This window comes from Pseudophryne corroboree, chromosome 8 (genome assembly GCF_028390025.1).
Source record: "Pseudophryne corroboree isolate aPseCor3 chromosome 8, aPseCor3.hap2, whole genome shotgun sequence".
NCBI classification, from domain to species: Eukaryota; Metazoa; Chordata; class Amphibia; order Anura; family Myobatrachidae; genus Pseudophryne; species Pseudophryne corroboree.
In genome coordinates, this window is record NC_086451.1 from 290572422 (window position 1) to 290598941 (window position 26520).

The 26520-nt window shown below is 47.9% G+C and overlaps 1 protein-coding gene across 5 annotated transcripts in view; it reads right to left on the minus strand.

The window, feature by feature from the left end:
- The window catches only part of ACSL4 (acyl-CoA synthetase long chain family member 4), a 293951-nt gene that overhangs the window by 171121 nt on the left and 96310 nt on the right, over nt 1-26520 (minus strand). The window contains exon 1 of one of the 5 annotated variants that reach the window (XM_063937302.1): nt 5344-5378. The exons of the other annotated variants lie outside the window; for them this stretch is intronic. The gene's annotated coding sequence lies outside the window, so the exon portion shown is untranslated. Of the gene's footprint in view, nt 1-5343; nt 5379-26520 lie in introns of those variants that run through there. 5 annotated transcript variants of the gene reach the window in all.

Below are 26520 nucleotides of genomic sequence, written 5' to 3' on the forward strand. Positions count from 1 at the left end.
GCAATGTGTAAAAAGGGGGACGCTGCCTGCCGCAATGTGTAAAAAGGGGGACGCTGCCTGCCGCAATGTGTAAAAAGGGGGACGCTGCCTGCCGCAATGTGTAAAAAGGGGGACGCTGTCTGCCGTAATGTGTAAAAAGGGCACGCTGTCTGCCGTAATGTGTAAAAAGGGCACGCTGTCTGCCGTAATGTGTAAAAAGGGCACGCTGTCTGCCGTAATGTGTAAAAAGGGCACGCTGTCTGCCGTAATGTGTAAAAAGGGCACGCTGTCTGCCGTAATGTGTAAAAAGGGCACGCTGTCTGCCGCAATGTGTAAAAAGGGCACGCTGTCTGCAGTTATGTGTAAAAAGTGTACGCTGTCTGCCGCTATGTTTAACAAGGGCACGCTATCTGCAGTTGTGTAAAGTGTACTCTGTCTGCCGCTATGTGTAACAAGGGCACGCTGTCTGCCGCTATGTGTAAAAAGGGGACGCTGTCTTCCGTTATGTGTAAAAAGGGGACGCTGTCTTCCGTTATGTGTAAAAAGGGGACGCTGTCTGCCGTAATGTGTAAAAAGGGGGACGCTGTCTGCCGTAATGTGTAAAAAGAGGAATCTGTCCGCCGTAAGGTGTAAAAGGGTCTCTACCTGGTGTAGTGGTGCTACTGTGCGGCGTAATTTGAATAATGGAGACTACTGTGCACCGTTTTATGAATTGGTATTATTTTGTGGCCACACCCCTTCCCCACGAAGCCTCGCCACTATGTATTTTTTACGCGCGCCTACTGCCCGTTTTGCATGCAGGGGTGGGGCTCCGATGCCATTTCTTGCACACAGTGCTAAAATGTCTAGTTACGGCACTGTTGCTAGGTCTCCATTTCTCTAGCCCTGAGCAGGTCCCCCTCACCAGATCCTCTCCAGGGGTGAGGAGGTGGACTTGGATAGGATGGGGGGGGGGGGGCAAAGCATTTTGTCGCACCTGGGCCCACCGCTCGCTAGTTCCGCCACTGCCTATATACTAGATCTCCAACCAACGTAAATTAACAAACAACTATCATTCTAATGTACCATCCTCATCCCGTAGTGAAGCACGGGTATTCAGCTCTCTACAATGTTATTTATACTGTGTGTTTAATATTTAAATGTATTTTTGTAAAACAGACATACTTAAAATCCCGGCCACCACCGGGTACTCCATATAGCCTATTAAGTCAAAGCTCACATTGGCCATGTCCTGCATGGTTTGCTGTACAAATCATCTGGACACTTCTCATCTTTGATGGTGAATGTGATTAGAACATGTGAAAGGGTACACAGTGACAGTTATGCTCTAAATCAAGCAGAATCACATCTGATAGAAGGGCCAAGGAGCAGTTCAATGCCAGCCAAACACAGATGACAAATGTAAGCCACAGGTCAAGTGTTTCAAGAACAACTATTTAGTCACTGTCATTTATCCCTGTATTAAACTAGAAACTTTAAAAATAACCCTGAACGTATTTGCCATGGTCAGGTCTGGATAACCATATTGTTCATAGAAGTGTTTGTTTAGGGATACAAGTTTTCATTAGATGAAACAACGGATGTATTTTGAACTTAAGTAGTTTTGTGGCGACTTTGAATTTGACCAAACACTGAACATCAGAGTAATTTAAAATGTGTAGTTGTCCCAAGAGCAAAACTAATTTTGGTCATTGACCTGAAAAAATAAATAAATAAAAAGAATAAACAGCGCAATGAGTGTGTTATTCAATCTTCATAAACGGAGTGGGATTACAATTTTTTTAATTATAATTATTATGGAAGATTTTTTTCTCTTACAAAATAGCATATGCTTAAAAAATACAGAAGCTGAATTAAATGTAAATAAAACATATAGGAAATATACTAATAAAATATAAAAAGTCTCCTTTAATTTAACTCTGAGAAGCGTTGCAGAAATCAGGATTGCTTAACTGTGTGGGAGCACCACATGCTTTCAGGTGGGTGGTAATGTGCTATAAACATGGACCGCAAAATAAGATAAAAATTAATTCAGTTTTGGATGTTTTTAATCAAGCATGAAAAAGTGAACAGCTTCCAGGCCAGCAATGGTTATTCTGATGCGCTCTTCTATCACACAATGGAAGTAACTGCTCAGATCACTCCAAGAATCTCGCCAATTATTTCAGACTGTAAGCCAGATATAACTGAAACTTCCCACACAAAGGGGTATATTTACAAAGTGTGGATTTTTAGAAGGGGATATCAATCAGATTCTACTTATCATTTATCTAGCACCTGCTAGAAAATAACAGAATCCGATTGGTTGCTATGGGCAACATCTCCACTTCTAAAAACCTGCACTGTAGTAAATATACTCCAAAAAGAGCAAGACGTGGGCCCTCCCCTTCAGATTGTAAACTCTCACGGGCAGGGCCATCTCCCCTCATGTGCTTTTCACTCTTAGACTATTTTCTACTCCACACTCTCTACAATGGCACCGAACCCTCGGTTTCTGCCACCCCGATGCTTATTTCAGTGATGCAGAATGATTATATACCATGTACTTGTCCTATAATTGATTATATACCATGTACTTGTCCTCTGATGCAGAAATGTTTAAATACCATGTACTTGTCCTAGTTTTCATGTACTGTAAGTCACTGTTTACTTGTTTTGCTAATTTGTTTACATACTGTGTTAGGTCCTGCGTTGTGTTGCCCTTGTGGCACTACATATAAACGATAATACTAATATTGTATTTATGTCCATTTATGACTCTGAACACATGTAGGTGTATCACTGGAAGCAATCTGGTTACATGAACCACTTGACCCTTACTATAGACCAGGCATGTCCAAACTGCGGCCCTCCAGCTGTTGAGAAACGACACAACCATGCATGCCCTGACACAGCTTTAGCATTCTCTGACAGCAAAACTGTGTCAGGGCATGCTGGGATATGTAGTTTCACAACAGCTGGAGGGCCGCAGTTTGGACATGCCTGCCATAGACTGTAAGGGGTATATTTACAAAGATGCGAGTTTATAAAAAGTGGAGCTGTTGCCCATAGTAACCAGATTCTACTTCTAATTTATCTAGCATCTTCTAGCAGATAATAGCTGGAATCTAATTGGTTGCCATGGGCAACATCTTCACTTCTATAAACCTGCACCTTAGTAAACATACAGTATACCTAAGAGATAATTGGAGGTACAGTAGCATAAGGGCTTGGATGTATTGGTTTCCGGACCAAATGAAAAAAAAAAAAAAAATGCTTATATTCATGTGCTGATTGGCACATACATGACAGCCAGCCGAGACCCTTACTGCATGGAGACAGGTTTCAGGTCTTACTTCTGCTCACTGCATACCTTGACTAACTATTAAAAACAAAAACAAATTCTTAACCAATATCTACTCTGATGTTGATGTGGTGGCTGTCATAAGGTAACGCAGTCAGCGTGTTTTGGCCAGACCTTTGCACAGTACCACATTCGTCCCCCTTAGGCACATACCAGTCTGCTGCTAGTTCTTTTTGCAAATATTAGATAAGTCATGTGAACATACAAGTGACAGTAGTGTATTAAAGCCTAACTGACCATTTATGCTTTATGTACAATAAAGGGTATGCAGTCATAAGAGCAACCCTTACTCTGTATACAGTGAAAATGCAGGGACATCGTAACAGCAGTGTAGGCCCCTGGGCAAAGCAATGCACTGGGGCCTCTACCCATCTTCCAGCATTAGGGGTGGAGGGTTCCATCAGCGGCAGCTTTGATGTCCCGCTGGTGGAAGGGGGTGTTCTATCTTCCGTTCAGCATGTAGGACCTGGAGCAGTAATTTAATTACTCCTTTACTTTACGCAGGGAAGGGGTGGATAGTGGAGTGGGCTTAATAGTCATGATTTTCTGGTGGGAGGGCAGCTTGCTTGACAGCATCTCAGTTTCCTTGAATCAGTTAGTTTTCAATGGGATAAAAAACTACAGCGATTTCAGGAGCCAGAGCAATCCACAGATAAAAATATAAAACTGCATAGCAGGCGTGTGGAGCTGGAGCAGGGACCAGCTGCTGGAAGGCTGGTATCTCTGGTTCTGGGCACAGTAGAGACAAGCTGCCAGTGTCCCAGCTTTTGGAGTAAACCCTCAGAAAAACTCAAAGTCAGACAGAACCCGAGATATCTGGCTGGGAAGAGCAATGAACAGGCTCAGATGGGGACCACTGCTTTGAAGACGTCGGATAGTTCCGGTTCCCCTGGGCAGATTTCAAAACAATCTGGTACCCCCCTGAAAAAGGGGACCCTCAGCTATCAGCGTAGGGCCCTTATACCTCTGGAGCCTTTGGACAACTGCCCATTGAGCCCATACGAAAAGACAGCCCTGTGGATATGCTGACCTCACAATGCCGCTGCTGAGATTCTGACACTGGCTTAATGCTCCTTACAGCATTTAACCTGTGCAAGTGTTAGGACTTTAAATATGCCGCTTACCAGCATGTCTAAGGTTATAACAACCTGCAACTATAATATGCCCTAAGGAGCCTGAAATGCATTTTGGGGTTCCTGGCGCTCACATTGCGAGGTCAACATATTCAGTGTACACATAGTGAGAGTCCCCCTCTCACAATCAATATGAATAAAGATTTTGAAGCACTTAATACAAAATGAAACAAAACTGAAATCAAAATGTAGTCTGGTCCAAAGACATTACATGCAGAGGTTTAGTAAATCTGTGGCTCACCAGCCTGCCATGCATCTAAATGCTGGGACTCGGGGCTCTCCACCTGTGGAACGAGCAGCAGCACACCTAACACTTGTTCTACTGGACTACAATGAATGGGCCTGAAAGGAAATGCTACACTTTCCTTACTGCCCAAAGGCACAATATACTTCGCATAACTGTAACAGACGAGAAGCCAGACTGACATTTTAATTGCTCCTTTGATTTGGTCCCACATAGACAAGTAACGCTGGAAAACAGGTTATTCTGAAGTCTCCCCCTCTAACCAGCCCACATGGAAGATGACGCAAGTGTCACAGTGTTAGAGGTCAGACATACTTTTGTAGTTACAAGTGCTATACTGGATACAATGTTGGGACCAAGATTTGTGCTATTGCAGTTTAAACTGTGAAGCAAATTAAACAGTTGAGAGATGGACATGGACACACACACACACTACAAAAACAAGAGACTGAAATCTTAGTATATGCCTTTAGTGCTGTCTCATGTATCTTTCTCATCTCCGAGTCCCTCCTCTAATGAACTGATAAAGTTAAGCAAATCATGATAAAACAAGAAGGCTGAAACCAAAGTTTGTAGACAACATATATCTGCAACAGTCTCAAGCTTAGAGGCAGCAGGGAGAGAGAGCAGCAGAGTCTACTCACCGATCTCCGGGTACTGTGTGTGAGCTGACAGTGACCAGCCTCTGACATAGAAAGACTTATAAGGGAAGGGGGCCGCCCACTTCTGAACAAACTCGTAAGAGTGTTTAAAGCAACATCACCCCAACTAGGTGAAAGGCCAGAAGCGGAAAGTGTTACAGGAAATGATTCACTTTTTACCCGTGACGTCAAAGTGCAGAGGAGAAGGGATTACCAGTCACAGAATGTGCATTGGCCCCTCAGTAACCGTGCTTTTATTAGTTTACTCTATTTAGCAACATGTACTACTATTTTGTCAAATTAACCCTTTATTTTGCAGGCATTACAAAATTCCAAGAACATAATTTTTTCCCATTATATATTTACCCAATTCTGAATTATGGATCTTCTGAAACAGCCGACTGCTAAAAAGTGCAAAGTTAGCTTAAATGAATCACTGCCACAAAAAAACATTTAAAAAAAAACAATGGATGATGGGGGTCATTCAGAGTTGATCGTGGCTGTGCTAAATTTAGCACAGCTACGATCATGAACACAGACATGCAGGGGGACGCCCAGCACAGGGCTAGTCCGCCCCGCATGTCAGTGCCGCCGCGCCGCCCCCCCCCCCCCCCCCCCTCCCCAGAAGTGCAAGATGCCTTTGTACTTCAAGAGTAGCTCCCGGCCAGCGCTGCTTTAGCGTGCTGGCCGGGAGCTACTCTTCGCTCTTCGGCCCGCAGTGGCTGCGTCTGACATCACGCAGCGGGCCACTCCCCGCACGGTCCGGCCACGCCTGTGGTGGCCGGACCGCGCTCACGAAACGGCGGCAAAATGCAGCCGTTTCGCCCCCCTCCTGCCCATTGACCGCCTCTGCCTGTCAATCAGGCAGAGGTGATCGTGGAGCAGCGACGGGTGGCTCCGGCGCATGCGCAGTTCTGACTCAATCGCTATGCTGTGAAAAACTGCAGCGTGCGATCAGGTCAGAATGGCCCCTGATAATCGGCTTTCAGGCTAAGGGCAGCAGTATTTCTGAAACAGCGCAGTTTGTGAACTGTTTACATGCTGTTGTGGTGAAGGTGTATCGTGAATGGACAAATGGTACCATTACAAATAACCAACGTGGAAACAGCGATGCACCATGTGCCATTGATGTGAGAGGCAACGTCTGCTACGAAGGTCAGTGATTGCAAAAATGCGCTATAGCGCATATTTTACACGCTATAGGCAGTGAGGGACTCAGTTTTGATATACTCCACCAACCACCAAATCCTCAACCAATCACCGCCCGCAGCGTCCCAAGTCTTCAGAACCAATCACTGTCGGCAGCGTCTCCCATCTCCCCATTCAATCGCAGCCTGAGACGTTTGTCCTTCCATCCCTGCCCACCAGCACACACCCAGCGTACCACTGTGCAGCTTCAATCTGCATTGGGCATCTTCCTCCACAAGCTCTGGGTAACAGGATCCTCTAGCTTTTGCAGTCAGCAGCTGCTCTGTGCCGGCTGCAGTGCGGACTCCCATGCTGCTTTAGAAGACTGAGGCTCCCTCTCACCAGAACTGAGCAGCAGCAACTGGCGAATTTGGGCTGGGTGGGTTTGGGGGGCGTACTTCCTTGCTACACCCAACACTGCCCCTAACCCACTCCTTGCCCCCCAGTACTGCCCCAGCTGCAATCTATCCCTATTCCCAGTACTGCCCCCTGTAGCTACCTTCACTTACACCCTTCCTACCTCCAGCATTGCCCCAGTACTGAAACAAAAAACGGAATTGTATTGCTGAATACACTATAGGGTGCGCAATATGAATCTGTTTTTTTGTTTCATGTTTATTTTGGGGTAAGGGACCACCTCTGATTGTTGCTTCACCTATTATTGAAGCGCTGGCTAATCACCTTTTTGTATTGCCACAGTACTGCCCCAACTGCTGTCTTTCCTTACCGCCTCCCTACCCCAACTGCTGCATGCCGTCATATCTCTCTACCTCCAGCACTGCCTGCCCTTAATCCCCTGGACCCCCTCCCTGCCCCAAGTGTTCCCTGCCTCTATCCCCAGCTCTACCCCAATGGGGTGAACTGCATCATTATACATATACAGAGAAAAGGGACAACACTCAGGACATTTAAAGTGATAAAATATATTGTAAACAAGTCACAAAATTTTGTGCGCTTGCCACAGGATCTATTCCCACTATATGGGTATCGTGGACACCCACTAGTGGGAATAGCCCTGGTGTGCCAGGATTTTGCATCGGTATGCTGAACGCCGGCAAATTGACTGCACTCAGTCTATTCTTTATATACTGTATAATACGGAATATGGGGTCTGGTGAGGATATGTAATTGGGGTTGGGAACAGGAGGCTGTTGGTCAGAATAAGGGCAACGGCATCCCGACCACCATAATACGGACATGTTGAATTAAATGAACAAACCTTACCCCTTACACTAATCCTTCCTAGCATACTAACATTCAGGATGTCGGCTGTCGGGATTCCGGCGCTGGTATTTGGAACACATCGTCTCATCCGCTGGGATGCCAACTAAATTGTATGCGTAGACATACATATATTTGTATGTTCCTTATTGTGTTCCATCCCCCCCCCCCCCCCCAACTGTAAAATTCATTCCTATCCCGCATACAGAGACATAGTTCAGTTTTTTGGTAGATGAATTCAATGGTGCTCCTAAGTAGCCATCTAAAGCCGCCTAATGGAAGAGCCGGCCCTGACTAAGCTTAGCAGAGAAGCTTCTCTATAGGGGAACTATATATTAAGAATCCTCTGATTAGATTTTCTCACACTGCTCATCACAGCAATCGAAATCCTTTTCAGGTATTGATCAAGATAATTACCAGGGCACCCGGGTACTGGTCGGCAGAAGTAAGGGTAGTCTTACCAGACTACTCAGTGGCTAAGGAATGCATACGTTAGCCATCATTTTGGCTAATGTTTCTGCACTGAAACTGGAACCCTGAACTTGGGCTTGTAACACCAGACTCCACAAAACAAAAAATAAAAGGCTATCTATCTTTGGACAACTTGGGACCAATGACAGGGTGCATAATCCTGCTGAAATACTTCATCATTGTGTGGGTACATGAAGTCCATGAAGGGCTGTGAATGGTCACCAAAAACTGTAACGTAGCGGTTACTGGTCAATGATGTGTTCAGGCAGACCAGTGGACCCAGCCCATGCCAGGTAAACACACCCTACACTATTTTGGAACCACCAACAGCCTGCACTGTGCCTTGGTGACAACTACACCCAAACCCTACCATCAGCCCTAAAGAACTGGAACCATGACTCAACGGACCACGCCATATGTTGCCAGTCCTCCTGGGTCCAATTGGCACTGTGTCCGATGTAGAGTAATGACAGGGGTACTCGTGGGTCTTCTGCTCCCATATCCCATGGAAGCTAAAGAACGCTGCACTGACCTGTTGGATATGCATCTGGTACCTCCTGCATTGAATGTGGATGTGATTTGAGCCAGTGTTGCTTGCCTGTTACAACTAACTATTCTGGCCAGACGCTGCTGGTCTCAATCATTAAGCACCGTGGTCGGCTACAGCGCTGCCCATGGTGGGTGCTAATGCCTTCTATGAAGTATTCTCAGTACACACGTGACACTGTATACTGAAGAATGTCCGCACAAAGCTTTGGAATTGGGATGTCCCATCTGACCTGTATCCACTATCATGCCCGGTTCAAACTCCAATAATTTACATCATCTCGCCATGATCAGCCTAACCGGTGTTCAAAGTTACTCACGAGATACCAGTCTAGGAATTTCCAAGAAGTCACAGTATGGTGGCATCACCTATCATTATCTTTACATAGTGCTATCCCATGACTTTTTGCACTTCCAAAAAATAAAATTATATTATATATTATAGTAAGAATCTGCTACAAATGAATGACTCTTCACACCAGTTAACTTAGAAAGAGGGCTTCTTTACTCATAACAAATGTAATAACAGCAAGTTTGTATCCATGAGATGACTTCCTGACACCAGCAGCATAAAGCAGGTAAACCCGACCAAAATGCTGGGCGCGATAGCAAAAAAGTGTCATTTGGGCAGCCAAACAGGTCACTTTTTCGCGCATTTCAGCTCGCCACCCCCAGGGGGTGCAAGCTAAAGACAGACGTTGGCAGCCATTGCGCCCGAACGGAGCTACAACTGAATAGCTTTGTTGGGCGCCATCTGCTGGCTGCAGGAACAATTGAATCTCACCCTGTGGGCCTAATTCAGACCTGGTCGCAAACAGGCGATTTTTGCACTGCTGAGACCAGGTAGTCGCCGGCTAGAGGGGGAGGGGATATTCGCTGTGCAGGGGTGCGATCGGATGTGCAGAGAGCTGCACAAAAAAAAGAGTATGTGCAGTCTCAGCACAGCCCAGGACTTCCTCTTGCCCTGCGTTGATCAGGGCAGACGTCAGAAACCCTCCTTCTAAACGGGTGGACACGCCTGCGTTTTCCTGGACACTCCCTGGAAACGGTCAGTTGCCACCCTCAAATGGCCTCTCCCTGTCAATCTTCTTGCGATCGCTTTCTTTGTTCATCCTGTCGCTGTCCGGCGATCCCCGTCGTCGGGGGGGAGACACGCCTGTGCATTGCGGTGCATACGCAGTTCACACCCGATCGCACAAATGCACAGCAGCGATCGGGTCTGAATGACTCCCTATATATCTATGGGAAACATAGGATTTATTGCTGTGGTCATCCCTAGATAACACAATCCTGAGATGACAGTAGCAATGAGAGGATTGAGGAGTGTGGAAGTATCACATAATGCTCCAAATGCACCCTGGAGAAATGTTTTGATAAACAGGCAAAAGCCCTAAATATCTAATTTTCACGGGATAGAGTGGCCTATGTTTTAGTAAACATGGCAGTGCCAGGATTATTTACAGTCTATTTAGGGTCATAATATTTACATAGTAGGGATAGCTATGTACTAAAGATGTATAAAGGGACATTGTTAGCGAGATCCTCCCTCTGTTCCTGCGCAATATATCCTGGAACAAAACGAGACTCTTCCTCACCATCTGACACTGTGCAACACACTTTTGCGCAAGATGGAGACTGAGGGAGAGGAACTGCATGATCTTTCTTCTGAATACATGCCTCCATAGGTACAAAGCAGCTACCACTCATCTGAGAATGTAGTCTGTCTTCAGAGCTTTTTGGAGATTGGTAACTAGAGTTATACTGCAGTTCTCATTGAGTATAACGGGAACAGCAGTCTGAAGCACTAATTAGCCTTTTGCAGGATATATCTCCTGCATTAGGCTGATGCTACATAGCCCCGATACTTATACTGTATATCATGTAGAAAGAGCAGGTAACACAGATTTTACAGTTAAAAAGGGCTTACCACATATGCCCCTTAGGGCTTAGGCTGTTGATAAAGAGACACATACATTAGATTTCAGTGATGAGTGGGAAAACACTACTTAAGCTGTATGAACTCTCAAACCTACACAGGGGTGCGGCTTCATGGGTAATGCAGTGTTTGAACATAATAAAGTCTACATGTGCTGCATTGGGAGATGGTACTTGCTTTAAGGGGCTGCAAATAATCAACTTGCTTAAACATGTGAACTGCATAAAATACAGTACAAACGTACAAGGAAGTTGGAACCTGTGTGCATTTTATGCTATACTAGACAAGAGTGTAAAAAAGTGCCCAGGGAACCAGTGTGCATTAGAGGGGACATGGTCATACCAAATAGATGAAGTGGTCACGTGACATTGGGAGCAAGTAATAGCCCTACCTCTAGGGCAGCACATTCCTCCCTATGTCACTTACACAAGCACATAAGCCACTCCCCATCCCACAACTCTTACCAGTATTACTTGGCTCCTCTGACCAGACTAAACTCCACAGCTGTCTTGGCAGTCACAGTGAAGCTCATTCATATTCTGATTCACAGCCAGAGAGACCGCACAAATGCTGGGTCTCACTATGGGTGGAGGAATGCAGTAAGAGCATGTATTCCAGTACAATTGGTCACAGTTGTGCATGTCCTGGGTCTCCTTGTATCCATAGTACTTCCCAGGGGATGTACTGTAGGTTGTGCATCATCTCTTTAAAAGGTTAGACATTGGTCTGCACACATTACTGCACATCAAAAGCTGAAAAGTTTAGGCTCTTGCATGACAAGCATTAAGCAAATAAATGACAAATATACTACACAGGGTCCACATATGAGCTTCACGAAAAGACTGCGAGAGGACAGATTCAGATGGTTTGCACAAAACTCAGGGTGAGAAATTTGCACGTGCTGCGTCCGTTTGAAGGTGTAGTGGAGAGCGTTGCAAAAAAAATAAGATTTTACTTACCGGTAAATCTATTTCTCGTAGTCCGCAGTGGATGCTGGGGACTCCGTAAGGACCATGGGGAATAGACGGGCTCCGCAGGAGACAGGGCACTTTAAGAAAGAATTTGGATACTGGTGTGCTCTGGCTCCTCCCTCTATGTCCCTCCTCCAGACCTCCGTTAGAGAAACTGTGCCCGGAAGAGCTGACAGTACAAGGAAAGGATTTTGGAATCCAGAGTAAGACTCATACCAGCCACACCGTATAACTTGTGATAAACTTACCCAGTTAACAGTATGAACAACAACGGAGCATCAGATCAACCCTGATGCAACCACAACATAACCCTTATTTAAGCAATAACTATATACAAGTATTGCAGAAGAAGTCCGCACTCGGGACGGGCGCCCAGCATCCACTACGGACTACGAGAAATAGATTTAACGGTAAGTAAAATCTTATTTTCTCTAACGTCCTAGTGGATGCTGGGGACTCCGTAAGGACCATGGGGATTATACCAAAGCTCCCAAACGGGCGGGAGAGTGCGGATGACTCTGCAGCACCGAATGAGCAAACACAAGGTCCTCCTCAGCCAGGGTATCAAACTTGTAAAACTTTGCAATAGTGTTCGAACCTGACCAAGTAGCTGCTCGGCAAAGCTGTAATGCCGAGACCCCTCGGGCAGCCGCCCAAGAAGAGCCCACCTTCCTTGTGGAGTGGGCTTTTACTGATTTTGGAAGCGGCAATCCAGCCGCAGAATGAGCCTGCTGAATCGTGTTACAGATCCAGCGAGCAATAGTTTGCTTTGAAGCAGGAGCACCCAGCTTGTTGGATGCATACAGGATAAACAGCGACTCAGTTTTCCTGACTCTAGCCGTTCTGGCTACATAAACCTTCAAAGCCCTGACCACATCTAGTAACTCTGAATCCCCCAAGTCACGAGTAGCCACAGGCACCACAATAGGTTGGTTCATATGAAAAGATGACACCACTTTTGGCAGAAATTGTGGACTGGTCCGCAATTCTGCCCTGTCCATATGGAAAACCAGATAGGGGCTTTTATGTGACAAAGCCGCTAATTCGGACACACGCCTAGCTGAAGCCAAGGCTAATAGCATGACCACCTTCCACGTGAGAAATTTAAACTACACGGTTTTGAGTGGCTCAAACCAGTGTGACTTCAGGAAACTCAACACCACGTTAAGATCCCAAGGTGCCACTGGAGGCACAAAAGGGGGCTCAATATGCAGCACTCCCTTTACAAACGTCTGAACTGCAGGTAGAGAAGCCAGTTCTTTTTGAAAGAAAATGGATAGGGCCGAAATCTGGACCTTAATGGAACCCATTCCTGGCCTCACACCAAGCAACATATTTTCGCCATATACGGTGATAATGTTTAGCCGTCACGTCCTTCCTAGCCTTTATCAGCGTAGGAATGACTTCAACTGGAATGCCTTTTTCTGCTAGGATCCGGCGTTCAACCGCCATGCCGTCAAACGCAGCTGCGATAAGTCTTGAAACAGACAGGGCCCCTGTTGCAACAAGTCCTGTCTTAGAGGCAGAGGCCACGGGTCCTCTGTGAGCATTTCTTGAAGATCTGGATACCAAGTCCTTCTTGGCCAATCCGGAACAATGAGTATTGTTCTCACTCCTCTTTTTCTTATGATTCTCAGGACCTTGGGTATGAGAGGAAGAGGAGGAAATACATAAACCGACTGGAACACCCACGGTGTCACTAGTGAATCTACAGCTATCGCCTGAGGGTCTCTTGACCTGGCGCAATACCTCTGTAGCTTTTTGTTGAGGCGGGATGCCATCATGTCCACCTGTGGCAGTTCCCACCGACTTGCAATCTGCGTGAAGACTTCTTGATGAAGTCCCCACTCTCCCGGGTGGAGGTCGTGCCTGCTGAGGAAGTCTGCTTCCCAATTGTCCACTCCCGGAATGAACACTGCTGACAGTGCTCTTACGTGATTCTCCGCCCAGCAAAGAATTCTGGTGACTTCCGCCATCGCCACCCTGCTCCTTGTGCCGCCTTGGCGGTTTACATGAGCCACTGCGGTCATGTTGTCTGACTGAATCAGCACCGATTGGTCGCGAAGCCGGATCTCCGCTTGACTTAGGGGATGTATATGGCCCTTAGTTCCAGGATATTGATGTGAAGGCAAGTCTCCTGACTTGACCACAGCCCTTGGAAATTTCTTCCCTGTGTGACTGCCCCCCCCCCACCCTCGGAGGCTTGCATCCGTGGTCACCAGGACCCAGTCCTGAATGCCGAATCTGCGGCCCTCGAGAAGGTGAGCACTCTGCAGCCACCACAGGAGACACACCCTGGCCCTGGGGGATAGGGTGTCTTCTGGTCTGTGTCCAGAATCATGCCCAGGAAGGGCAGAAGAGTCGTAGGAATCAACTGCGACTTTGGAATATTTAGAATCCAGCCGTGCTGTTGTAACACTTCCCGAGAGCGTGCTACGCTGATCAGCAACTGCTCTCTGGACCTCGCCTTTATGAGTAAATCGTACAAGTATGGGATAATTGTGACCCCTTGCTTTCGCAGGAGCACCCTTATTTCCGCCATTACCTTGGTAAATATTCTCGGTGCCGTGGAGAGACCAAACGGCAACGTCTGGAATTGGTAATGACAATCCTGTACCACAAATCTGAGGTACGCCTGATGAGGTGGATAAAAAGGGACATGAAGGTATGCATCCTTTATGTCCAGAGACACCATAAAATCCCCCCTTCCAGGCTTGCGATGACCGCTCTGAGCGATTCCATCTTGAACTTGAACCTTTTCAGGTATATGTTCAGGGATTTTAAATTCAATATGGGTCTGACCAAACCGTCCGGTTTCGGTACCACAAACATGGTCGAATAATAACCCTTTCCCTGTTGAAGGAGGGGAACCTTGACCACCACCTGCTGAAGATACAATTTGTGAATTGCAGCTAACACTATTTCCCTCTCTAAGGGGGAAGCTGGCAGGGCCGATTTGAGGTATCGGTGAGGGGGCATCTCTTCGAATTCCAGCTTTTATCCCTGAGACACAATCTCTAGTGCCCAGGGATCCACCTGGGAGTGAACCCACTTGTGGCTGAAATTTCGGAGACGCGCCCCCACCGGGCCTAGCTCCGCCTGTGAAGCCCCAGCGTCATGCGGTGGATTTAGTGGAAGCCGGGGAGGACTTCTGTTCATGGGAACTAGCTGTGTTGTGCAGCTTCTTTCCTCTGCCCCTGCCTCTGGCAAGAAAGGACGCACCTTGGACTTTCTTGTCTTTTTGTGATCGAAAGGACTGCATTTGGTAATACGGTGCTTTCTTAGGTTGTGAGGGAACATATGGCAAAAAATTTGACTTTCCAGCAGTAGCTGTGGAGACCAGGTCCGAGAGACCCTCCCCAAACAACTCCTCACCCTTGTAAGGTAAAACCTCCATGTGCCTTTTTGAGTCGGCATCGCCTGTCCATTGCAGAGTCCACAGGACCCTTCTGGCAGAAATCGACATTGCATTTATTCTAGAGCCCAGAAGGCTAATGTCTCTTTGAGCATCTCTCATATATATGACAGCGTCTTTTATATGCCCCAGGGTCATTAATATAGTATCCTTGTCCAAGGTATCAAGTTCCTCAGATAAGGTATCCGTCCATGCTGCTACAGCACTACACACCCAGGCCGACGCAATTGCCGGCCTTAGTAAGGTACCTGAATGTATATAAATGGACTTCAGGGTACCCTCTTGCTTTCTATCCGCAGCATCTTTTAGGGTGGCCGTATCCTGTGACGGCAGGGCTACCCTCTTGGATAAGCGTGTGAGAGCTTTGTCCACCCTAGGGGAGGATTCCCAGCGTAACCTGTCCGTTGGCGGGAAAGGATACGCCATAAGCATCCGTTTGGAAATCTGCAGTTTTTTATCTGGAGATTCCCAAGCCTTTTCACATAACTCATTTAGCTCATGTGAAGGGGGAAAGGTCACCACCTGCCTTTTTTCCCCCCATACATATGAACCCTCTTGTCAGGGACTGGGGTTTCCTCTGTGATGTGCAACACATCCTTTATTGCTATAATCATATAACGGATGGCTTTAGCCAATTTAGGCTGTAACTTTGCATCATCGCCATCGACACTGGAGTCAGAATCCGCGTCGATATCTGTGTCAACAATTTGGGATAGTGGGCGCTTCTGAGACCCTGACGGCCTCTGCGACATAGGATCAGGCATGGGCTGAGACCCCGACTGTCCTAAGGTTTCAGCTTTATCCAACCTTTTATGCAAGGAATTAACATTATCATTTAAAACCTTCCACATATCCATCCAATCAGGTGTCGGCGCCGTCGGCGGCGACCCCACATTCATTTGCTCCCGCTCTGCTTCCACATAGCCTTCCTCGTCAAACATGTCGACACAAGCTTACCGACACACCACACACACAGGGGATGCTCTTTTTGAAGACCGTTCCCCCACAAGGCCTTTTGGAGAGACAGAGAGAGTATGCCAGCACACACCCCAGCGCTATATGTCCCAGGAATCACACAGTAACTTAGTGTTAACCCAGTAGCTGCTGTATATAATGTTTTTGCGCCTAATTTATGTGGCCCCCCTCTCTTTTTACCCTCTTCTACCGTGAATCTGCAGGGGAGAGCCTGGGGAGCTTCCTCTCAGCGGAGCTGTGGAGAGAAGATGGCGCTGGTGAGTGCTGAGGAAGAAGCCCCGCCCCCTCAGCGGCGGGCTTCTGTCCCGCGTTTTTGTGTAAAATTATGGCGGGGGCTCATGCATATATACAGTGCCCAACTGTATATATGCCCAACTTTTGCAAAGAGGTCCTAATTGCTGCCCAGGGCGCCCCCCCCCCCCCCCCCCCCCCTGCGCCCTGCACCCTGCACCCTACAGTGACAGAATTGTGGGTTTAATGTGGGAGCAATGGCGCACAGCTGCAGTGCTGTGCGCTACCTCATATGAAGACTGGAATCTTCTGCCGCCGATTTTGAAGTCTTCTTGCTTCTTTCACCCGGCTTCTGTCTTCCGGCTCTGCGAGGGGGACGGCGGCGCGGCTCCGGGATCGGACGACAAAGGGTGAGATCCTGTGTACGATCCCTCTGGAGATAATGGTGTCCAGTAGCCTAAGAAGCAGGACCAATCTTCAGAGAGTAGGGCTGCTTCTCTCCCCTCAGTCCCACGATGCAGGGAGTCTCTTGCCAGCAGAGCTCCCTGAAAATAAAAAAAAATAAGAATTTACTCACCGGTAATTCTATTTCTCGTAGTCCGTAGTGGATGCTGGGAACTCCGTAAGGACCATGGGGAATAGACAGGCTCCGCAGGAGACTGGGCACTCTAAGAAAGAATTAGGACTACCTGGTGTGCACTGGCTCCTCCCTCTATGCCCCTCCTCCAGACCTCAGTTAGGGAAACTGTGCCCGGAAGAGCTGACACAATAAGGAAAGGATTTGGAATCCCGGGTAAGACTCATACCAGCCACACCAATCACACCGTACAACTCGTGATACTATACCCAGTTAACAGTATGAATAACAACTGAGCCTCACTAACAGATGGCTCATAACAATAACCCTTTAGTTAGGCAATAACTATATACAAGTATTGCAGACAATCCGCACTTGGGATGGGCGCCCAGCATCCACTACGGACTTTGAGAAATAGAATTACCGGTGAGTAAATTCTTATTTTCTCTGACGTCCTAGTGGATGCTGGGAACTCCGTAAGGACCATGGGGATTATACCAAAGCTCCCAAACGGGCGGGAGAGTGCGGATGACTCTGCAGCACCGAATGAGCAAACTCAAGGTCCTCCTCCGCCAGGGTATCAAACTTGTAGAATTTTGCAAACGTGTTTGATCCCGACCAGGTAGCAGCTCGGCAAAGTTGTAAAGCCGAGACCCCTCGGGCAGCCGCCCAAGAAGAGCCCACCTTCCTCGTGGAATGGGCTTTTACTGATTTAGGATGCGGCAGTCCAGCCGCAGAATGTGCAAGTTGAATCGTGAAGCAGATCCAGCGAGCAATAGTCTGCTTAGAAGCAGGAGCACCCAGCTTGTTGGGTGCATGCAGGATAAACAGCGAGTCAGTCTTTCTGACTCTAGCCGTCCTAAAACATAGATTTTCAGGGCCCGGACTACGTCCAGCAACTTGGAAGCCTCCAAGTCCCGAGTAGCCGCAGGCACCACAATAGGTTGGTTCAAATGAAACGCTGACAACACCTTAGGGAGGAATTGGGGACGAGTCCTCAATTCTGCTCTATCCATATGGAAGATCAGATAGGGGCTTTTACAGGACAAAGCCGCCAATTCTGATACCCGCCTAGCCGAAGCCAAGGCCAAAAGCATGACCACTTTCCACGTGAGATATTTTAATTCCACGGCTCAAACCAATGTGATTTTAGGAAATTCAACACAACGTTGAGATCCCAAGGTGCCACTGGGGGCACAAAAGGGGGCTGAATATGCAGCACTCCCTTAACAAACGTCTGAACTTCAGGCAGTGAAGCCAGTTCTTTTTGAAAGAAAATAGACAGGGCTGAAATCTGGACTTTAATGGATCCCAATTTTAGGCCCATAGTCACTCCTGACTGTAGGAAGTGCAAAAATCGACCCAGCTGAAATTCTTCAGTGGGGGCCTTCATAGCCTCACACCAAGCAACATATTTTCACCATATGCGGTGATAATGTTTTGCTGTCCCATCTTTCCTAGCTTTTATCAGCGTAGGAATGACTTCAACCGGAATGCCCTTTTCCATCAGGATCCGGCGTTCAACCGCCATGCCGTCAAACGCAGCCGCGGTAAGTCTTGGAACAGACAGGGCCCCTGCTGTAGCAGGTCCTGTCTGAGAGGCAGAGGCCATGGTTCCTCTGAGATCATTTCTTGTAGTTCCGGGTACCAAGTCCTTCTTGGCCATTCCGGAACGATGAGTATAGTTCTTACTCCTCTCTTTCTTATTATCCTCAGCACCTTTGGTATGAGAGGAAGAGGAGGGAACACATAAACCGACTGGTACACCCACGGTGTCACTAGAGCGTCCACAGCTATCGCCTGAGGGTCCCTTGACCTGGCGCAATATCTTTTTAGCTTTTTGTTGAGGCGGGACGCCATCATGTCCACCTGTGGCCTTTCCCAACGATTTACAATCAGTTTGAAGACTTCTGGATGAAGTCCCCACTCTCCCGGGTGGAGGTCGTGTCTGCTGAGGAAGACTGCTTCCCAGTTGTCCACTCCCGGAATGAACACTGCTGACAGTGCTATCACGTGATTTTACGCCCATCGGAGAATCCTTGTGGCTTCTGCCATCGCCATCCTGCTTCTTGTGCCGCCCTGTCGATTTACATGGGCGACCGCCGTGATGTTGTCTGACTGGATTAGCACCGGCTGGTTTTGAAGCAGGGGTCTTGCCTGACTTAGGGCATTGTAAATGGCCCTTAGTTCCAGAATATTTATGTGTAGGGAAGCTTCCTGACTCGACCATTGTCCTTAGAAGTTTCTTCCCTGAGTGACTGCCCCCCAACCTCGCAGGCTTGCATCCGTGGTCACCAGGATCCAGTCCTGTATGCCGAATCTGCGGCCCTCTAGAAGATGAGCAATCTGCAGCCACCACAACAGAGACACCCTGGCCCTCGGCGACAGGGTGATCAGCCGATGCATCTGAAGATGCGATCCGGACCACTTGTCTAACAGATCCCACTGAAAGATCCTTGCATGGAACCTGCCGAATGGAATTGCCTCGTAAGAAGCTACCATCTTTCCCAGGACTCGTGTGCAATGATGCACCGACACCTGTTTTGTTTCAGGAGGTCTCTGACCAGAGATGACAACTCCTTGGACTTCTCCTCCGGGAGAAACACCTTCTTCAGTTCTGTGTCCAGAATCATACCCAGGAACAGCAGACGCGTCGTAGGAACCAGCTGCGACTTTGGAATATTCAGAATCCAGCCGTGCTGTTGTAGCACTTCCTGAGATAGTGCTACTCCGACCAACAACTGCTCCCTGAAGCTCGCCTTTATAAGGAGATCGTCCAAGTATGGGATAATTATAACTCCCTTCTTTCGAAGGAGTATCATCATTTCGGCCATTACCTTGGTAAATACCCTCGGTGCCGTGGACAGACCAAACGGCAACGTCTGGAGTTGGTAATGGCAGTCCTGTACCACAAAACGGAGGTACACCTGGTGGGGTGGGTAAATGGGGACATGTAGGTAAGCATCCTTGATGTCCAGTGATACCATGTAATCCCCCTCTTCCAGGCTTGCAATAACCGCCCTGAGCGATTCCATTTTGAACTTGAACTTCCTTATATAAGTGTTCAAGGATTTCAAATTTAGAATGGGTCTCACCGAACAGTCTGGTTTCGGTACCACAAACATTGTGGAATAGTAACCCCGTCCCTGTTGAAGGAGGGGAACTTTTATTATCACCTGCTGGAGGTACAGCTTGTGAATTGCCGCCAGTACTACCTCCCTGTCCTGGGGAGTAGCTGGCAAGGCTGATTTGAGGTAACGGCGAGGGGGAGACGTCTCGAATTCCAGCTTGTATCCCTGAGATACCACTTGTAGAACCCAGGGATCCACCTGTGAGCAAACCCACCGGTCGCTGAAGTTCCGGAGACGGGCCCCCACCGCACCTGGCTCCACCAGTGGAGCCCCAGCGTCATGCGGTGGATTTAGTGGAAGCAGGGGAGGATTTTTGTTCTTGGGAACTGGCTGTATGGTGCAGCTTTTTCCCTCTACCCCTGCCTCTGGGCAGAAAGGACGCGCCTTTAACCCGCTTGCCTTTCTGGGGCCGAAAGGACTGTACCTGATAATACGGTGTTTTCTTAGGCTGTGAGGGAACCTGAGGTAAAAATGTCGACTTCCCAGTGGTTGCTGTGGAAACGAGGTCCGAGAGACCATCCCCAAACAATTCCTCACCCTTGTAAGGCAAAACCTCCATGTGCCTTTTAGAATCCGCATCACCTGTCCACTGCCGAGTCCATAATACTCTCCTGGCAGAAATGGACATTGCATTAATTCTAGATGCCAGCCGGCAAATATCCCTCTGTGCATCTCTCATATATAAGACCACGTCTTTAATATGCTCTATGGTTAGCAATATAGTGTCCCTGTCAAGGGAATCAATGTTATCAGACAGGGAATCTGACCACGCTGCTGCAGCACTGCACATCCATGCTGAAGCAATAGCAGGTCTCAGTATAGTACCTGAGTGTGTATATACAGACTTCAGGATAGCCTCCTGCTTTCTATCCGCAGGCTCCTTTAAGGCGGCCGTATCCTGAGACGGTAGTGCCACCTTTTTTGACAAGCGTGTGAGCGCTTTATCCACCCTCGGGATGTCTCCCAACGTACCCTGTCCTCTGGCGGGAAAGGGTACGCCATCAGTAACTTTTTAGAAATCACTAGTTTTTTTATCAGGGGAAGCCCACGCTTCTTCACACACGTCATTCAACTCATCTGATGGGGGAAAAACCACTGGTTGCTTTTTCTCCCCAAACATAATACCCTTTTTAGTGGTACCTGGGTTAATGTCAGAAATGTGCAACACATTTTTCCTTGCCGTAATCATGCAACGGATGGCCCTATTGGAATGTACATTAGTCTCGTCGTCGTCGACACTGGAGTCAGACTCCGTGTCGACATCTGTGTCAGCCATCTGAGGTAGCGGGCGTTTTTGAGCCCCTGATGGCCTTTGAGACTCCTGGGCAGGCACTGGCTGAGAAGCCGGCTGTCCCACAGCTGTTATGTCATCGAACCTTTTATGTAAGGAGTTGACACTGTCGTGTAAAACCTTCCACATATCCATCCACTCTGGTGTCGACCCCGCAGGGGGTGACATCACATTTATCGGCACCTGCTCCGCCTCCACATAAGCCTCCTCATCAAACATGTTGACACAGCCGTACCGACACACCGCACACACAAAGGGAATGCTCTGACTGAGGACAGGACCCCACAAAGTCCTTTGGGGAGACAGAGAGAGAGTATACCAGCACACACCACAGCGCTATATAAACAGGGATTTACACTACACAAAGTGATTTTCCCTATAGCAGCTATACAATACAGCTTGCGCCTAAATTTAGTGCCCCCCCTCTCTTTTTTACACTTTGAGCCTGGAAACTGCAGGGGAGAGCCTGGGGAGCTGTCTTCCAGCGGAGCTGTTAAGAGGAAATGGCACCAGTGTGCTGAGGGAGATAGCCCCGCCCCCTTTTCGGCGGGCTTCTCCCGCTCTTTTATTAATATTATGGCAGGGGATTTTTACACATATATAGTTTATTAGACTATATTATGTGTTGTTTTGCCAATTTAAGGTACTCTAATTGCAATCCAGGGCGCCCCCCCCCAGCGCCCTGCACCCATCAGTGACCGGAGTATGTGGTGTGCATAGGGAGCAATGGCGCACAGCTGCAGTGCTGTGCGCTACCTTAATGAAGACCGGAGTCTTCAGCCGCCGATTTCCAGGACGTTCTTCTTGCTTCTGGCTCTGCAAGGGGGGCGGCGGCGTGGCTCCGGGACCGGACGACCGAGGCTGGGCCTGTGTTCGATCCCTCTGGAGCTAATGGTGTCCAGTAGCCTAGAAGCCCAAGCTAGCTGCAAGCAGGTAGGTTAGCTTCTCTCCCCTAAGTCCCTCGTAGCAGTGAGTCTGTTGCCAGCAGATCTCACTGAAAATAAAAAAACCTAATAAATACTTTCTTTTCTAGAAGCTCAGGAGAGCCCCTAGTGTGCAACCAGCTCGAGCCGGGCACAGATTCTAACCGAGGTCTGGAGGAGGGGCATAGAGGGAGGAGCCAGAGCACACCAGTATCCAAATTCTTTCTTAAAGTGCCCTGTCTCCGGCGGAGCCCGTCTATTCCCCATGGTCCTTACGGAGTCCCCAGCATCCACTAGGACGTTAGAGAAAACGGGTGTGTTGCCTCAGTCTTCTGGGCGTGCTGCAGCCAGTGGATGTGTCCTTTGACGCTGCTTCACTGTCGTCAGCTGCCTGATGGTCACACAGCATGATTGAATACCAGCAGCAGATAACATAAGGCAGCAGGAGTCTATCTACACAAGCTGCATCCGACGCCATTAGCATTATTTCACAGTAGGGTTGAGACGGTCATAGATGCTAATTAATAGCGTACAATTTAGAATCCGGCCCAAAGGTGGTAGATGACCCACTAGCAGACTGATTGAAGAGGAAATTTCCCATGTGTACTAGCAGATGCTCAGTTACTGTACATTTTATACAAACCTTGTGAATTGCTTCAATGGATGTGGATTTTCATTTGTATTTTTTCTTCTTCAGTAAGATCCAGTTATAATCTGCATCTAAGATGCTGATCTCCTGCAATTTCAGCTTGCAGGACGCATAACTAATCATTCCATGATGTATAATTGTAAATAAGGAGTTCACAAAGAAACCCAGATGCCACTTTGCCTTCAGATATAATCACACACAAATAAGACTTCAGCTGGAATGAATTTATAGTGTGGGTATTACTACAGTATGTGCAATTGGGCCAGCCCTATAATTCATGCATTAAAGCATAGTTGTACAAGTCATATCCAATGATCAACACACTCCCACTTAATACAAACTATTAAGCAAGTATTCCAGACAGCAAAAATATTCAACGTACAAAAATCTAATTTCTAATCCATTTATAATATGCAAGCTTGCAAATTTAAAGTGAGCAGACGGCAGGTATAGCTCTTTACAAACAGAAAATAAGATTTTACTCACCGGTAAATCTATTTCTCGTAGTCCGTAGTGGATGCTGGGAACTCCGTAAGGACCATGGGGAATAGCGGCTCCGCAGGAAACTGGGCACAACTAAAGAAAGCTTTAGGACTACCTGGTGTGCACTGACTCCTCCCACTATGACCCTCCTCCAGACCTCAGTTAGGATACTGTGCCCGGAAGAGCTGACACAATAAGGAAGTATTTGGAATCCCGGGTAAGACTCATACCAGCCACACCAATCACACCGTATAACTCGTGATGCTATACCCAGTTAACAGTATGAATAACAACTGAGCCTCACCAACAGATGGCTCATAACAATAACCCTTTAGTTAAGCAATAACTATATACAAGTTTTGCAGACAATCCGCACTTGGGATGGGTGCCCAGCATCCACTACGGACTACGAGAAATAGATTTACCTATGAGTAAAATCTTATTTTCTCTGACGTCCTAGTGGATGCTGGGAACTCCGTAAGGACCATGGGAATTATACCAAAGCTCCCAAACGGGCGGGAGAGTGCGGATGACTCTGCAGCACCGAATGAGCAAACTCAAGGTCCTCCTTAGCCAGGGTATCAAACTTGTAGAATCTTGCAAAAGTGTTTGAACCCGACCAAGTAGCAGCTCGGCAAAGTTGTAAAGCCGAGACCCCTCGGGCAGCCGCCCAAGAAGAGCCCACTTTCCTCGTGGAATGGGCCTTTACAGATTTAGGATGCGGCAGTCCAGCCGCAGAATGTGCAAGTTGAATCGTGCTACAGATCCAGCGAGCAATAGTCTGCTTAGAAGCAGGAGCACCCAGCTTGTTGGGTGCATACAGGATAAATAGCGAGTCAGTTTTTCTGACTCCAGCCGTCCTGGAAACATATTTTCAGGGCCCTGACTAGGTCCAGCAACTTGGAGTCCTCCAAGTCCCGAGTAGCCGCAGGCACCACAATAGGTTGGTTCACATGAAAAGCTGATACCACCTTAGGAAGGAATTGGGAACGCGTCCTCAATTCCGCCCTATCCACATGAAAAATCAGATAAGGGCTTTTGCATGACAAAGCCGCCAATTCTGATACACGCCTGGCCAACAGCATGACCACTTTCCACGTGAGGTATTTTAGCTCCACGGTTTTAAGTGGCTCAAACCAATGCGACTTCAGGAAATCCAACACCACGTTGAGATCCCACGGTGCCACTGGAGGCACAAACGGGGGCTGAATATGCAGCACTCCCTTAACAAAAGTCTGAACTTTAGGCAGTGAAGCCAGTTCTTTTTGGAAGAAAATGGACAGAGCCGAAATCTGGACCTTAATGGAACCCAATTTTAGGCCCATAGACACTCTTGACTTTAGGAAGTGCAGAAAACGACCCAGTTGAAATTCCTCCATTGGGGCCTTTCTGGCCTCACACCAAGCAACATATTTTCGCCAAATACGGTGATAATGTGTTACGGTCACATCTTTCCTCGCCTTAATCAGCGTAGGAATGACTTCCTCCGGAATGCCTTTTTCCTTTAGGATCCGGTGTTCAACCGCCATGCCGTCAAACGCAGCCGCGGTAAGTCTTGGAACAGACAGGGTCCCTGCTGCAGCAGGTCCTGTCTGAGCGGCAGAGGCCATGGGTCCTCTGAGATCATTTCTTGTAGTTCCGGGTACCAAGATCTTCTTGGCCAATCCGGAACCACGAGTATAGTTCGTACTCCTCTCTTTCTTATTATTCTCAGTACCTTGGGTATGAGAGGCAGAGGAGGGAACACATACACCGACTGGTACACCCACGGTGTTACCAGAGCGTCCACAGCTATCGTCTGAGGGTCCCTTGACCTGGCGCAATATCTTTTTAGCTTTTTGTTGAGGCGGGACGCCATCATGTCCACCTGTGGCCTTTCCCACTGGTGTACAATCATTTGGAAGACTTCTGGATGAAGTCCACACTCTCCCGGGTGGAGGTCGTGCCTGCTGAGGAAGTCTGCTTCCCAGTTGTCCACTCCCGGAATTAACACTGCTGACAGTGCTAACACGTGATTCTCCGCCCAACGGAGAATCCTTGTGGCTTCTGCCATCGCCATCCTGCTTCTTGTGCCGCCCTGTCGGTTTACATGGGCGACCGCCGTGATGTTGTCTGACTGAATCAGTACCGGCTGGTGTTGAAGCAGGGGCCTTGCCTGACTTAGGGCATTGTAAATGGCCCTTAGTTCCAGAATATTTATGTGTAGGGCAGTCTCCTGACTTGACCATAGTCCTTGGAAGTTTCTTCCCCGAGTGACTGCCCCCCAGCCTCGAAGGCTGGCATCCGTGGTCACTAGGACCCAGTCCTGTATGCCGAATCTGCGGCCCTCTAGAAGATGAGCACTCTGCAGCCACCACAGTAGAGACACCCTGGCCCTTGGGGACAAGGTTATCAGCCGATGCATTTGAAGATGCGATCCGGACCACTTGTCCAGCAGATCCCACTGAAAGATCCTTGCATGGAACCTGCCGAATGGAATTGCTTCGTAAGAAGCTACCATCTTTCCCAGGACTCGCGTGCAGTGATGCACCAACACCTGTTTTGGTTTTAGGAGGTCTCTTACAAGAGAGATGACAACTCCCTGGCCTTCTCCTCCGGGAGAAACACTTTTTTCTGTTCTGTGTCCAGAACCATCCCCAGGAACAGTAGACGCGTCGTAGGAACCAGCTGCGACTTCGGGATATTCAGGATCCAGCCATGCTGTTGTAGCACTGTCTGAGATAGTGCTACTCCGATCAACAACTGTTCCCTGGACCTCGCCTTTATAAGGAGATCGTCCAAGTACGGGATAATTATGACTCCCTTCTTTCGAAGGAGTATCATAATTTCTGCCATTACCTTGGTAAATACCCTCGGAGCCGTGGATAGACCAAACGACAACGTCTGGAATTGGTAATGACAGTCCTGTACCACAAATCTGAGGTACTCCTGGTGAGGAGGGTAAATGGGGACATGCAGGTAAGCATCCTTGATGTCCAGTGATACCATGTAATCCCCCTCGTCCAGGCTCGCAATAACCGCTCTGAGCGATTCCATTTTGAACTTGAACCTTCTTATGTAAGTGTTCAGTGATTTTAGATTTAAAATGGGTCTCACCGAACCGTCCGGTTTCTGTACCACAAACAACGTGGAATAATAACACCTTCCCTGTTGCAGGAGGGGTACCTTGATT